Here is a 14599-nt window from a genome sequence, read left to right as displayed (position 1 = left end):
GAAATAGTCCGTATCGCAAACCTCATCACAGCATCTTTTTCTTTTTTTCAGATTTGGTTTGAGGGGAAACCAGATTGGACATCTGAATTGATGTTAACAAGTTTTAGTCAGTGTGCCACTGCGGTACTGTCTCATTCTGGAAGGGGTGCCTGCCCCAGTTTTTTGCCATGCAAATTGTCTGCCAGCAGCCTCCCTTTTGAGAGCAGGTATTTTCTCATCGAATAGTAGTTTCACAATCATTTCTGCTGAGATTCACATCTCCTCTCCCCTTCAGTTAATGGCCTTCTACTAGGCCACTAAGTTCATTCTATAAATGTGGCTAAGCTGTCAAAGTATTGCACTGTCAAGCATTTCACTAATTGAAAACAGCAGGAGGGCTGGAGCCCAGGCTACATCCAGTAGCAAAGGCTCAAGCAATTTTCAGAACTCCAATACTCTGCTCCTGTAATACTTTTTGTCTAATGCACACTAGAGTGCCATTTCAGCCATTATATTTCCCACTAGACATTTCTAGTAGAAATAATAAACAAGGTACTTGAAAATAATGCACAGGCACCACCCCTCTCAACATCTAATATTCTGAGGTTGGCTCTCAAAAAAGTGCACAACACAATTGCTTGAAGAGCTGCGTTTCATTTGATCTCAGCAGACAAAAGGGAAAATAATTCCAATAAGTTCTTGTGCCAGTGGGCTTTTAAAACCACACAAATGTCTTGATATGTTGTTATGGTGGTGGGTTTTTTCAAGACTGTTTCAGAACACGAAACAATGTAACTGCGAGTCTGACTAAGCGCACAGACAGCTGAAAAGGAGAAAAAAATAAAATACACAGACCCTAATGCTCAGAGAATAGAGAAGACAAGAGGATAAAATAGTGAAGGAAGGATTGCCAGACAAAACTGTATTGACTCTTGATTGACACTCTGTATTCTGTACCTTTTTTTATTTTATTTTTTTTTATTTATGCTTAACAAAAGAACAAACATTACAATACAAACAAGAGTACATTTCATATTCTGTACCTAATCATTTCCTGTTTTAGGAAGGCCGTGATTTGCGTGGTTCCACTGCATGTCTGAAGAGGGCGCTGGAGATTTCTGGTGCGCTGAGGCCAGAGCAGCAAACTGAGAATGTTGCCCTAATGACCAGTGGGATCTGTAGCATATTTGAGAAAATGTTAAACATACACTGGCTTTTGAAGAAATGAGTAACAATAATTAATATTATAATTATTACCCGCTTTTATTCCTGTACCTAGATAGACCTAGCGTGGCAAACAGCAGAGAACCTTAAACTGTAGCCGGCTTTTTTTCTGACAGAAAGAGATGAGAAAATCAATAGATAGAGAATCAATATCCGTAGATCATGGGAGATACCGATATTTAAGTCCTGCATCCATAGTAAAATCATTGGTCATTACTCTTATTCTATTTACCTGGATGTACTTCAGTGATTCCCGAGTGGTATTTGTGATACACCATGACCTTTTGTTTGCTGTTACCACTCGGCAGCGTCCTGCACTAAACTGACTCTGCACTGCGAGTCAGGATGTGCCCAGAGCTGTCCTATCTCCCCCAAGCTCTGTCCAGGCAGTGCGCTGTGCTGTGCTGGGGGTGTCCGGCCTCCTTTCATAGCTACTCACAAGGAAAGCCCTTCTCTCGGCTTCACCGGGCTACAGGCGCTGAACTGGCTGTGCCCGCCTGCTGGCTCTGAACAAAATTGCCCCCGGATTGCTTTGCCTCACGCTTGTCATGTCTGCCAAGGTTAGATGAGTCGAATTTATCTGCAGTAAAAAAAAGGCACTACGGTTTGACTGCCTTCTTCTGCGTGTCTGTATGACAGAGGACATTTTTTTTCTCTGGCCACAGAGGGGCGCCTTTCTCCCTGCCTGTCCAGAGAAGAGGCTAGAACGAGTCCAGACGCTTGAAGAGGGGTCGTGTCGGTCGCAGCCAGTGTGTGGTTCATATTTCACCGTGGTTGTACTTTGTTCTGCCTAAATTACTTCTTCCTCGAATATAGTTTGTGTGTGTCTGTGCCCTCATGAAAAATTATCAGGTTTGTATAATTGCATCACAATTTCGCACTGCTTTCCTTGGTGTTTCCTGTATGCCTTTTACCATCTTACTAGAATTCCTCTACGCTTTTAATGAACAATGTTTTATTCATTTTTATTATATTTTAATATATAGGCTACAATATAACCATGGCTCCCCATTGTCCGTGATTCAGAGTAACTGTGCACTAGTGTAAACGATTTACACTTGATGTCTCTAAAGAGTGTCTTTATGAAGTGTTAAATCATGGCGTTTAACAGTCTAGAGTAGTGGAATACGGTGAAAATAAGACAAAGACATATTAAAGCTAGTTGAAAGTAAGGCACGTTTGTGTAAAATGTGAGAAAACGTGAGGGCAAAAGTGTGAATTTAATTTACCGTCACATTCACCAGAGTGAACTGCCATATGTTTCCAGCTGGAAATACTTTTCAACCAAGCAGCTGCTTGCTGATAATTAGTGTGTTTTTAATCATCGTGAATCTGCAGGATGTCTTAACACCACTTAATCATAAACCTCGCGAAGCAACAGGCAGGTCCCTGCATCAGCTGTGCTCTCGGCAAAGAGGTCGCAAATAGACTCGCCTCCCGGACATTTAAATACTGTATGAAATCCATATCTGAACGTGCGTTTGGGGAACTGCTGATTTAAAGCAATATCTTAAAACGCGCTGTTTAGTGATGCTGTTCGCTTGAGTACTCCGTTTACTTATCATCTCTGGATGCCGTTATGAAAAATCTGCTGTTGTTCAGACTTCACTCGCAATATTCACTCGCAATATCATGATTTGGTGTCGCTCGTTTTCCTTCTCTGGCGCGCTCTGTATCACTTGGGTTTGGTTTAAAAATGAAAGACAAGTATGTCCGCCTGCCGTAATATGAAGAGCCACTACTCTCTGGCAATCCCAAAGGTGTCTTAACCGCCGACAGGGTCTGATCGCATTTTACGCAGGAAAAGTCTCTCTCTGTGTTTTACCGGAGCGTTACGAACAAAACAGGGCGGCTCTTTCCGAGCCTGTTTGAAACGGGTAGTTCGGGTTTGTAGAAAAAGAAGCAGAGTACATATTGTGGTTCAGTGCCTCTGTGCCGACTCCTCTTGTTATGCAAGCGGCTGCTATAAGCCCTCTTGTCTATGTAAATCAGTTACAGTTCATAACCGCCGGTCCGCTTGTCACAAAGGAGCCGTGTTTGAACTGCAGCCTTTCATGCGCTGCGATGTACTTCACACAGAGGGGGGGGGGGCTTCACGTCTGCAAAACTTAAAAAGAAAAGATAACACGACTAGGGCTCTAAACTCATAAATGTTTCACCCGTTCATTCTCTTCTCGGCCGCGCTGAACGGCGCTGCTTAAATTCGTAATGGAAATGCTTTTGTTGACGACGAGCTCGCCACGATTCAAACGCGCTTGCTTTCGACGACGCTCCCTTTGATCTCCAGACGTACGAGGGGTGCGGGTACTTCCAAGGCTCATGGGCTATAGTTTTCAGATCGTCCCCAACCGATCCCAGAAGACGTGACTACAGGCTGGCAAAGCCGACGTCCTCACGCCTATAATCAATGGCGCCGTGAATAAATCTGCTGAATTTAAAGGAGGGGCGATTTTATTGACAGAGGCTTATTTTTCTTTATTTAGGGACTAAATAAACACGTTGCCCAGTCATGTGGTTGAACCCAATACTTCAGCTTCCTTTAAGAACGGGCTGAATGAGATCCTCGGATCAATTAACTTCTTATTTTGCAGGAGCAATAGTAAATAAATATAATTTTTTTAAGCAGATTCCAGTGCAACATAAAATAACGAGAACCCCTGCGCTGAGATACGCACTTAAACTAATGTTTTTGAAGGCCGTCAATCTTCCCCCCCCCCCCGAGGAAACAAAAGACGATGCAAAGAGCGAAGCGGAATCTCGGAGAGGGCTGTTGTCAGCTGTCACAACCGTAGTTAAAACATTAAACTTTAACTGTAAAAAGAAACTTTAAACACACACACACACATACAAAAAAAAAAACACATTTCTAGAGAAGACGTGCTGTCAGACTCTGCAGAAGCGTATCGCTCACAGCGTTCCTGCGTTAGCAGGGCGATGCTGAGGGGTCTTGAGTGGGAGGCGCCGGGCCGGCGCGCCTTAGCATTTTCCCCGGCGCTCTCTCCCCCCCGCCTGTCGTGTGGCCGTGGGAGGCGGGGTGTGCGCTTGAATTGAAGACGAGGCGACTGATCAAGCGGAGGAGTGCGAGCGAGTGCCCGAACAGCAGGGAGGGGGAAAAAACAACAACATTGGGAGTGACGATATGCAACTCTGGCCTTTCCGCAGCTTCGGCGCTGCTGGTGCCCACCCTTGTCCTTCGCGCAAGTCGTAATAAACGACACAGCGTTCTGCTGAGGAAGAAAGGAAAACCGCGCCACAGATACCAGCTTCTTTTTTATGCCCACCCGGCGGGTTGTTTTGGAAGTTTTGTGAGTCCGTTATGACCCGTTCCTTAGCTGCCTGCGCGGTTGTGTCGCACAGCCGTTACAGGTAGTCGGACGGCGCAGAGGAAGCCGAAGTGAGGAGGTGGGGCCACATGTAAACACCAGAGAGTCATTCTCCTCCTGGAATTGAACCCAGGACCCTGGAGCAGTGAGGCCCGCAGTGACCACCAGCACAGCCCCATCATTTTACAGTAAGGCTCCACAGCGTGACTGACTGGGCTGCAGCTCACGGGGCCTCTCACACTCCAGAACAGGGCTCACATTTTAGGCGCCCACCGCCCTATCCAGCGGCACTTAAATTAGTAGCCCAGGTAAATAAAAGAGTTTGTCAGCTACCCCACCAAAGCACACTGAAAGCTGATGCGATGTACTGTGTATGTGCGATGTTTGTGCCAAATTTCCTGTTCATTCCGAGCTTCCCGTACATTTCTCCTGTACATTTAGGATGAAACTGCAAAGGAAAGGGCTCCTTGCTATGAACAGGAGGATGTAATATCAACTGATGTCCAAGAAGCTCTAGCTTACCGGCCATAACTGTGATTTCTGCCCCTCTTAATCTCTTTATTACACATTTCTGAGTATTTAAAGGTTTGTTTTCAGACTAATGCAGGTACGCAGCTACATGCCCAGTTTCTAACTGCATTGTCCAATACAAGCAACAGCCAGAAGGTGGGATACACGGGGCACAGGCAGACACGCAAGCACACACACTCACACCAGGGCCAGTTTTCCCAGACACCAATTAACCTACCAGCAGGTCTCTGGACTGTGGGAGGAAACCGGAGCGCCTGGAGGAAACACCAACACGGGGGAGAACGAGCAAACTCCACACAGACAGCACCCCAGGAATTGAACTCGGGGTCCCAGTGCTGCAAGACAGGTACATTTCTGCCCGCTAAATCATATGGGTTTCATAGCCACAGGGAAACATGTCCAGATCATCAAAAAATGCCTACGATAAAGGGAAAGCTTACTGTAGGTCTTTAATCAAACCTTTTATTCCCCTTTCCTACATTCTCAGTCAGAGGCACTTCTGAGTGTCTCCTTCCTGCTTTCAGCCACCATAGATTACAGCGCAGCTTCTGAGTGCCCGTCTCCATGGAAACCCATTTGCTCTGTGACTCTGGGAAACCCTGTTTGTCATTGTTTCTCTGTTCAAGAGATTTAATCATTTCGCTGATTATACCCGTCTGACAGACATCGGGCATAAGTGTGCATGAATCAGTTTTGTCTGCCACTCTTCGATTTGGTGTAATGCTCAATGTATAAAACCTTAAAATAAAAAAAAAGGAATAGTAAATGTATGTTTTTTTTCTGTTTCTTGGGATGGGCTGGGAGTCCTTCCAAGATGGCAGCAACTAAAGTGCTGTTCGTCTTAATTCGAAAGCAGTGGTATCAAAAGGGCCCAGGTCTTTTCTTATGTGATCGCTCAGGGATGTGAAAAGACAGTGAAAATTCTGTTTTGGCATGTTGCTGCATCCAACAGCGAATGCCTTCCTTGTAATCTTGATTCCTCTGCCACCTAGACAAGAACAAACACTAATGATGGGTGTCTGATTGTCACCTACAGTGTGATTTACTGTACAGGGGTCTCTTTCGTGACTGGACTGGCAGCACACTAAATGGTAAGAAACTCGTCATCCAGGATAAATGCACGGATGTTACACAAGGGGGGCGCTCAGTGTAAGTGTCGCTTAATCCTGTAGTAGACATGGGCTGTCCTAACAGCAAAAGCTTGTAGATCCTGTAATGTCTTTTACTCCACATTCACAGAGCAACTGCTTCTGAAATGCAAATCATCTTGGCAATACGTTTCCCAGTTTAAAGATGGGTGACTTCAAAATGCACTTAGGCCAGTGTCTGAAGCCTGAGAAATGCAGGCTTGGACACTGGCAAAATTGACTGGTTCTTACCTGCCAGTGTAACCAGATCACCTTATTAACACACAAACAAAGCAATATTCCACTGACAGCCATGTGGATGAAGTGTTTTCCACTGGAGGGGTGGATATGACCGTTTCCTCTGACAGGGGAGGACCTCCTCGGGTCCTGGAGTCAGCAGGCGAGACCAAAGCATGCAATAGCAGTGGTATTCTGGCACATGTGGTCAGAAGTGCTAGGTATTGGGGAGATATTGTCTCTCTGAGTGTGTGTTTGCAGAGCTGCATGTGGCTGAGTGGAGTGGAGGGCAGATGGCGCGACAATTTATGAGAATAGAATTTCCAGGTGTCTAACCAGCCAAGCTTGTGTGGCTAACATTACACTTAAAAGGTACAGTAGGTACAGTAGAACAAAGAGAAGAATATAGCTGGAGAGGTCAGAAATGTTAAGATGGGAGAGAAAGACTGCAGGCATTGCTCAATCTTCAGCACTTACATTCTGTGTTGATGAACAGGGCCTGCGAGGGATTTATCAGATTACAGTTGTGGCAAGGAGCTGTATTTTCCAAATCCGTGGAAGTATTTAAGTTTCAGTCTTCTTTATTTGGATGCATTTGCCCCAAAGGCTGTCTCCATTTAGCACTGATTTTGAGTACAAGTTCGTTCATGAAGTTTTATTGTTTTGTGGAAACATCCTTGCTTTTTCCCAAACGGAGGATTTGCTGCCCACTCGTTTCTCCACCATCAAATAGTTGACAAAGTAATTAAAGAAACCACATACCCTTGACTTGTGGGTATTAGGTGGAGTATTTTATTATTTTGATTTGATTAGATTTGTTGCTCTCAGCCTGGTTTCAGGACTCACATTGCACTGTAGGAACAAGCAGAGGTTTGTTCCACACTGAAATATTGCAATAAAAGTTACAGCTGTGAAGGCTTCTTCACACCTGAAAAAACAGGGGGGAAGCAATAAAAAACTCACACAACATATTAGGATATAGTGGCAAGCCAGCATTATTGATGAGTTTCAGTTGACCCGCCAATAGAGGTAGTTTGGGCCTGTCAGGCGTACATAAATTCACGTGGGCTGAAGTACTTCATTAATTAGATAATGAGTTTAAGGTCACATTCTCACATGGGTTTCATTTAGCCCAGGTGTGGTATATAAAGGGTTTCACGGGGTTGGGTTGTTAGATTTGGATTTTCTTGTGTCTTGAGTGTAGCCTTGAATCAATCCTTGTTTTGCAGTGCTTTCTCCATGTCCTTGCTCAAGCTATCAGAAGAATGGTAGGACTGTCACAGATACTGTACACAGTCAAAAGGGTTGAATTCAAATCAAGGGGTAGTGTGTTCAAATTGCATCATACACTAGAAATAGTACAGTTTTGGCCATGGTGTCTCCAGAGGAGGTCAACCAAGATCTATTTCAGGGCTCAAAGGAATAAACCCAGAAGCACAAACCAGAAGACACCAGTGGAAATTATTGGGAAGCGCGTTTAAAATCCAGAACTGACCTCCTCTAATTTGTCGTCTTTATTATGTTCTGAAGAAGCCTCCACGACCAAAACATGTCTTCTCTCTCTACTTCCCAGAGAGGAATTGATCTCTGCTTGCTATGTTGCAGCTCTCATACCAGCACCATTCCCCACATGAGCCTACTATTTCACTATTTCTCTTGATCTTCCCACTTTCAGTAACAATGCATATATTCTGCTTCATCTCAATAATGCAACGGTAAGTTTTGGGTTAGTCATAACACTTATTTTGTAGAGGGGGGGGGGGTTTGACTTTTAGGCATCAGACACCAGCAAAGCTGCTGTATATTGCTGGCTGTGCCCCTGGCTGAAGAGGATGGAAGCACTGATGTCGGAGAGGTAAATACGCACCCCAGTTAAAGTGAGGTGGACACCTCAGTATTGTGCTTTCAATGATGTATGTACCAAACTGTGGTACATACTGGCCGGGTAGCCTGGGCCAGTACCCTGCTGTTTTGGGCTGTGGGTTCAGGGATATGGAATTGTATAAACGCGGCACTGGACAAACACTTGGCTAATCATGTTTAATGCGGATGACTGTGTGCAGGGTTTTATTTACAAGGAGCAAAAAGATAAACTATTGACGCAAAATGGGAAGCATTCAGATAAAAGAGGCTACTTACAAAAGACGTAGGTGTTCATGTTGACACATCGTTGACATCTTCTACACAATGTGGGGAAGGAGTTAAAAAGACAATCATTATGCTAGGACTTAGAGGTCAAAGCATAGAATTAAATTAAACAATGGCATGTTTAAGACAAACAATGCACTAGTAAAGTCTTATTTACAATGTTGTGTGCTGTTTTGTACACTTTATAGAAAATATGCTCTAAAATCCAACCAGAGAAGAGGAACATGATACACTGAAAGGCTGAATAAACCCTTTCAGACCTGAACAGAGAAGATTGAGTTGAGTCTTGATGCAAGTACTGAAAATTCTCAAAGACACTGACAAAGTCAACCCAGAGGCTTTTTTTCAGAATGAACAGTGAAACAGGAACCCAAGGGCGCAAGTGGAAACCATGTGGAAGTGCATGGAGGCATTTCTTTACCCAAAGGGTGGTGGGGGCGTGGAACAAGCTACACAGCCACCTAGTTGAAGCTGTCTCCCTTGCTTCTTTCATGAAACGGGTGGATGAGGCCCCGGGACCTATTCTCTACTAACTAGTAGGGTCTAGTCTCCAGCCCCCATGTTGTATCCAGCCTGTGGAAAACTTCGGAACCAAAACATCCGAAAAAGGAGAGAGCCTGTCGATTCCAGGGAAGAGCGGCAGAAGAGTAAGGCTCCTTCTGCTGTGTTACATGCAAGCCAAATTTATTTTTTGTAAAACAGGTGCAATTAAAAAAACCCAACATATATCCATCTCGCAACACAAAAACGTCAGCCAGGTGGGTGTGACCCTGTTCAGTCAGTGCTTAGATGGGCTCAGTTTTACACTGAGCACGGCTGTGATGGCAGACAGAGAGAGATGCAATGCAGACACTAGAAAGAATACAATGCCAGTTACTTGTCCCGAGATGCCAGAACATTCCCCTCGTTCACAGCTCCTGGATTCAAAAACTCAGGGAAATAATCAGAGAAAGCTGGAGCGCTGTAATATTCTCCAGCATACTAACGTTCTGCCTTCTGCATCTCCTCAGCCTCTGTTTCCCACTATCCTTAAGGCTGCTTTCCCGATCACAGCCTGTCCAGGGGTTTCCCAGTGTTGTCGTTCGATGGCCGTAGAGACGTGACACTCAGACCTCTGTGTGACAAGAGGGCAGGGCAGACGAAGAGAGGGATGTTTCTCCAAGCTGGAAGCAAGTCGGCACCTGGCAGGCTGAGCTCCTCATGACCGCTGAGCCCTGCCCGGTCCCCTCCCCCAGGGCGCTGACTCACTCTTTCACAGATTACCTGGGGGTCTGCCAGGACAGGCCTCTGCGCCGGCGCTGGCGGGGGGCAGTGAGCACACAGACTCCCCGGCCTCTCCCCACAGCCCGGAACAAATGACCTCATCCCCATGAGTCACTCAGCGCCAATCACAGGGCTCTGTGTTTTTATCTCCACCGCGGTCTGACATGCGGCCTCCCTCGTGTGCTGCAGGATTCTAATCTGAAAAGCCAGACTGGATCTGTGCAGACAGACATTCTTCCCTGATCTAGTCCCAGAATTCCCACACCTTGCCAGATTCCGGACAACTTCCAATCCTACAGGAGGCGGAAACAGGACAGACCTGGCAGCCCGGCCTGTGATCTCCTGTCACAGCCTGAGGAACAGACCGGGAGCCTGTCTCACAATAATGCGTTTTATCTGTTGTATGTAAATTTCCTATTCCTAATTTTGCTATACTGTAGGTATACTCATAGGTAAACCGCCTGTTTTTCTATAGATTTCTGAATGGATCCCACATGGTCCTGGAACAGCAAACAACCTTTCCAACAAAAAAAAAATCAAATTGTGGAATTGAACCTGTTTTTTTAACAAACAATTCATTTCAGTGATGCAATTTAGCAATGCCAATTTAATAACAAAAGACAGGAGAAAAAGGACTTGTGAATGTGAATCACATCAGACAGTAAACATATCCATAGTGCTATTATTAAGAAAGTAAATAAAAATACATTATACTTAAAATTCCTCAACAAAGTATAATGTCAAGTGTTGTTTGTCTTGCAGCATTGATATTATTGTATTTATATCTAGTATTTTGGATAATTTTGTTCCAAAACTACTATAACAAAAACAGAATATCCTAAACAAGTATTGGCTTTGTTAAGCTCCTTGTTTTTGTAATTTAAACATACAGGAATATATTATTTATTCTCTGCTATTTAGATCATTTTGGTCATTCTTTTTATCTTATTAGATCCGATTTTTTAAAATCCCAGTTTACTCTTCGATGAAACATTGACTTGCTTCTCTCCAGATCCCTGGATGAAATGATTAAATGAGTGTAATGGGAGGCAACCACAGAGTAAAACGTGGTTTACTCAGATATATTACTTTTCTAACTGTGGTTAAGAAGGGGACAAGTGCCGGGAAAAGTTCAGTCTGTTTTTGGCATTAGCTGTATGGCACAAGAACTGGAGCACACAAGTGGAAACTATTTAAAACCAACAACTGCAGCCTTTCTTCATGCAAAGGGTTATGGGAGTTTGGAAGGAGCTGCCCTGCCATGTAGCTGAAGGCATTACTTTGGCTTCTTTCAGGAACAGGCTGGACGACCATCTTGGGTCCCTCGACCTCCTCTTGATAGTCACTGCTCTTATGTTCTTGTGTACAGGATAAAGAAAAGATACATATAGTTGTAAGTAAGCGTGAACTAATAAAAAGGTAAAGCATGAGAAAACTACTCAGCAGAAAGGTTTTTACACTTGTGGATATATCATATAGGCACACTATTGATCGGCTTTGTCATATTTCCATCTCATGGGCTCATCCGCATGAAACAGGGGCTGGTCATCTCAGGTGTCCTGTGAGGAGAGGCGGATGTTAACTGTAAATATGCCCAACAGTTCTGTAACTCTTCTCCGGCACTTATTTCTTATTATTGTACTTATTACAAAACTGAAATAAGAAAATGATGGCCCAGTTCTTTAAAGCAGCAAAAATTAGAATTAGGTTGCCTGACTGACATATCCCAGCAGCCATATCACCCTGCAACTCAAAACTGGCAGCCCCACTGAAGCTCAGCAGGTGTGAGTCTGGCCAGTACCTGGATAAGAGACCTCCTGGAAAAGCTAAGGTTACTCTTGGAAGAGGTGTTAGTGGGGCCAGTAGGTTGCTTCATCCCTGTGGACTATGTGGGTCCTAATGCCCCAGTATAGTGATGGGGACACTATACTGTAAAAAAGACGCCTTCCTTTGGATGAGATGTAAAACTGAGGTCCTGACTCTCTGTGGTCATTAAAAATTCCAAGGTGTTTCTCAAAATGAGCAGGGGTGTTACCCGGGCATGCTGGCCAAGTTTCTCCCTGGACTTTACCAATCATGGCCTCCTAATAATCCTCATCTATGAACTGGCTTCATCACACTGTGATGGTGAGCAGAGTGGTGTATTTTGGCTGCTGTCACATCATCCAGGTGGGGCTGCACACTGGTGGTGGAGGAGGGGAGTCCCCATTACCTGTAAAGCGCTGTGAGTGGAGTGTCCAGAAAAGTGCTATATAAGTGAAAGGATTAATTATTTCTCCCACTATCTTTATTCAGTTTGAACAAGTTGAATAAGAATTTCCTTGGTTCAGCAAGTTGAGAGTGGTACATTTTTTTACAAGCCCTCTGAAAGCCAATACAGTACATCATTAAAGACTCGAAACACATTCTGAGTCATTAAGTTCTTTTTTCCCCCTTTTCAAAAATCAAGCTGTTAAAATCCTTAAAGATTTCCCAGGGATCAGCCCTCGCAGTTCCTCCCTTTGTATTTCACTATTGACCGGAGCTCAAGACTGAGGTAAAGATAAAGCGACATCAAACTGAAAAGAGCAATAAAGAAGCATCTGAATGTCAGTCCCAGCATCCATAACAGGTTCTGAAAGCACGTTCCAGGAACTCATCATTCTTTCATCACAATTTACTTCATTCAAGCCTGCTGCTGTCACTGTAAACGTGCTCAGCATTTCTGTAGCTCTTCATGCGTGACTGTCGCAGTGTCACGATACAATAGGAGATATTGCTCATTGTCTTTCTTTTAAACCATTTCTTTTTGATGTTTTTCCCCAAACAAAATACATTAATTAAAAGATATACTTTCCTCCCAACTCCACAGAAAACTCCCTCTCCCCTCCTCCTGCCACCTCAGTACTAAATCCCTTCCAGTCTGTTCATTGTTAAATTGCTGTTTTTGCATTCTGTAGACTCGCAATTTTACATTAAAATGCTGCTTGAATTGCTTGAATCCAATTTTCATACATTTCAGCATCTAATATTGTTTTTGCTGAAATAAATAATAAAATGTGTAGCTTGTGGTACATTTTTGTTGTTCATAGATTTTGAAAGACTAAACCTTGCTCGTTTTATGTCATTGCAAGACATCTTGCTGAACATACACTTAATTTATTGAAAGGTTCCCCTTGAATGCATCACATTTGCTGGTAGGATTACTTTATTGAATAGACACTGAATGTCAAAAATGTAATTTTCAATCAGAAAATGAAAGATGTGGCATTTCTGACAAAGTATTATAGGGCTTTTAGATCAATTATAAATAAACGCAATAGGTTCACTTGGAACAGAGGAACAGTATGATTTACTGTACCATCATCACATCAGTAAGCACAACGTATATCAGTATGTATACATATGTATACTGATGGAAAAAAGAAACGCATCATTTTCTGGAATGAGAATACTAAAATTTGTTTTAAGACCTCTGACCAGCAATACAGCTTGTGTAGTGAGGCATTACAACTTGCCAATCACACGAAAGCTCATTAGGTGCACTTTTACCCAACGAGGTCCAGGTGGAACAGTGCCTGATCAGATCCCCTTTAAAAAGGCCCTAATTCAAAGCTTAGGTCACTGCAAGAAAAAGGCCACACTTCCATAATGCCTCGAATGTCACCAGAAGCAAGGGAGAGGGCCATTGGCATGCTGCAGGCAGGCATGTCATGTGCCAGCGTTGCCAGACACTATGGAGTAAGCCGCTCCACTGTGTCCCGACTGCAGAGAAGGTTTCAGCAGACCGGTAGGACAGAGGACCGTTCAAGATCCAGTCGCCCTCGAGTGACCACACCAGAGCAGGACCGACACATCAGACTGGTCCATCTGAGAGATCGTTACAGATCTGCTGCCCGTACTGCTGCTGAAACTGCCAGCAGACACAATGTCTGCATCTGTGACAGGACAATGAGGCTCCATGCTGCTGGCCTTAGAGCAAGGCGGCCTGTCAGGGGCCCTCTGCTCACTCCTCCTAGACCTCACACACGACTGGCTTGGGCCAGACAGAGGCTGCGATGGACTCGTCAGCAGTGGCATCAGGTCCTCTTCACGGATGGGTCACTCTTCAGCCTGTTCCACGCAGACGGGAGGGCCAGAGTGTGGAGGAGGAGGTGTAGCGTTTCTTTTTTCCATCAGTATATAAGTATATCAGTATCAATATGTTTTTATCAGTTTTGGCAGCATGGTAGTGCTGTGGTTAGCATTGTTGCCTCACAGCCCTAGGATCCTGGGTTCAATTCCAGGCCTGGGGTGCTTTCTGTGTGGAATTTGTATGTTGTCCCTGTCTTTGCGTCAGTGTCCCCCGAGCATTCTGGTTTCCTCCCTCAGTCCGAAGACATGCTGGTAGGTTAACTGGCTTCTGGGAAAATGTAGCCTGGTGTGAGTGTATGTCTGTCTGTCTGCCCTGCGATGGACTGGCACCTTGTGCCTGATGCTTGCTGGGATAGGCTCTGGCTCCCCCACAACCCTGAACTGGATGATGCAGTTACAGGAGAAAATGGGTGGATGGATATATCAGTTTTTCTATTCTCTGTTGCCATCTTATCTGCTCTAGTCACTAGACATCGATTCTTCAGAAGCTGAAATGTTGAGAGTGAAGAAGCTAGTCTCTTTTTAAATGCTTATCAGATCAGGTCTTGAGTCATGCATTACAATTCCAGGGATTTCTTCAGCCTCCAGCTCAGTGAGAATCCCTCACACCTCAAATCCATCAGCTCGGTGAGAGCAGTTGGTATTTCCCAGAGT

Source organism: Atractosteus spatula, chromosome 2 (assembly GCF_055471065.1).
Source record: "Atractosteus spatula isolate fAtrSpa1 chromosome 2, fAtrSpa1.hap1, whole genome shotgun sequence".
Classification (NCBI taxonomy): domain Eukaryota; kingdom Metazoa; phylum Chordata; class Actinopteri; order Semionotiformes; family Lepisosteidae; genus Atractosteus; species Atractosteus spatula.
Note: the sequence above shows the minus strand (reverse complement) of the source record.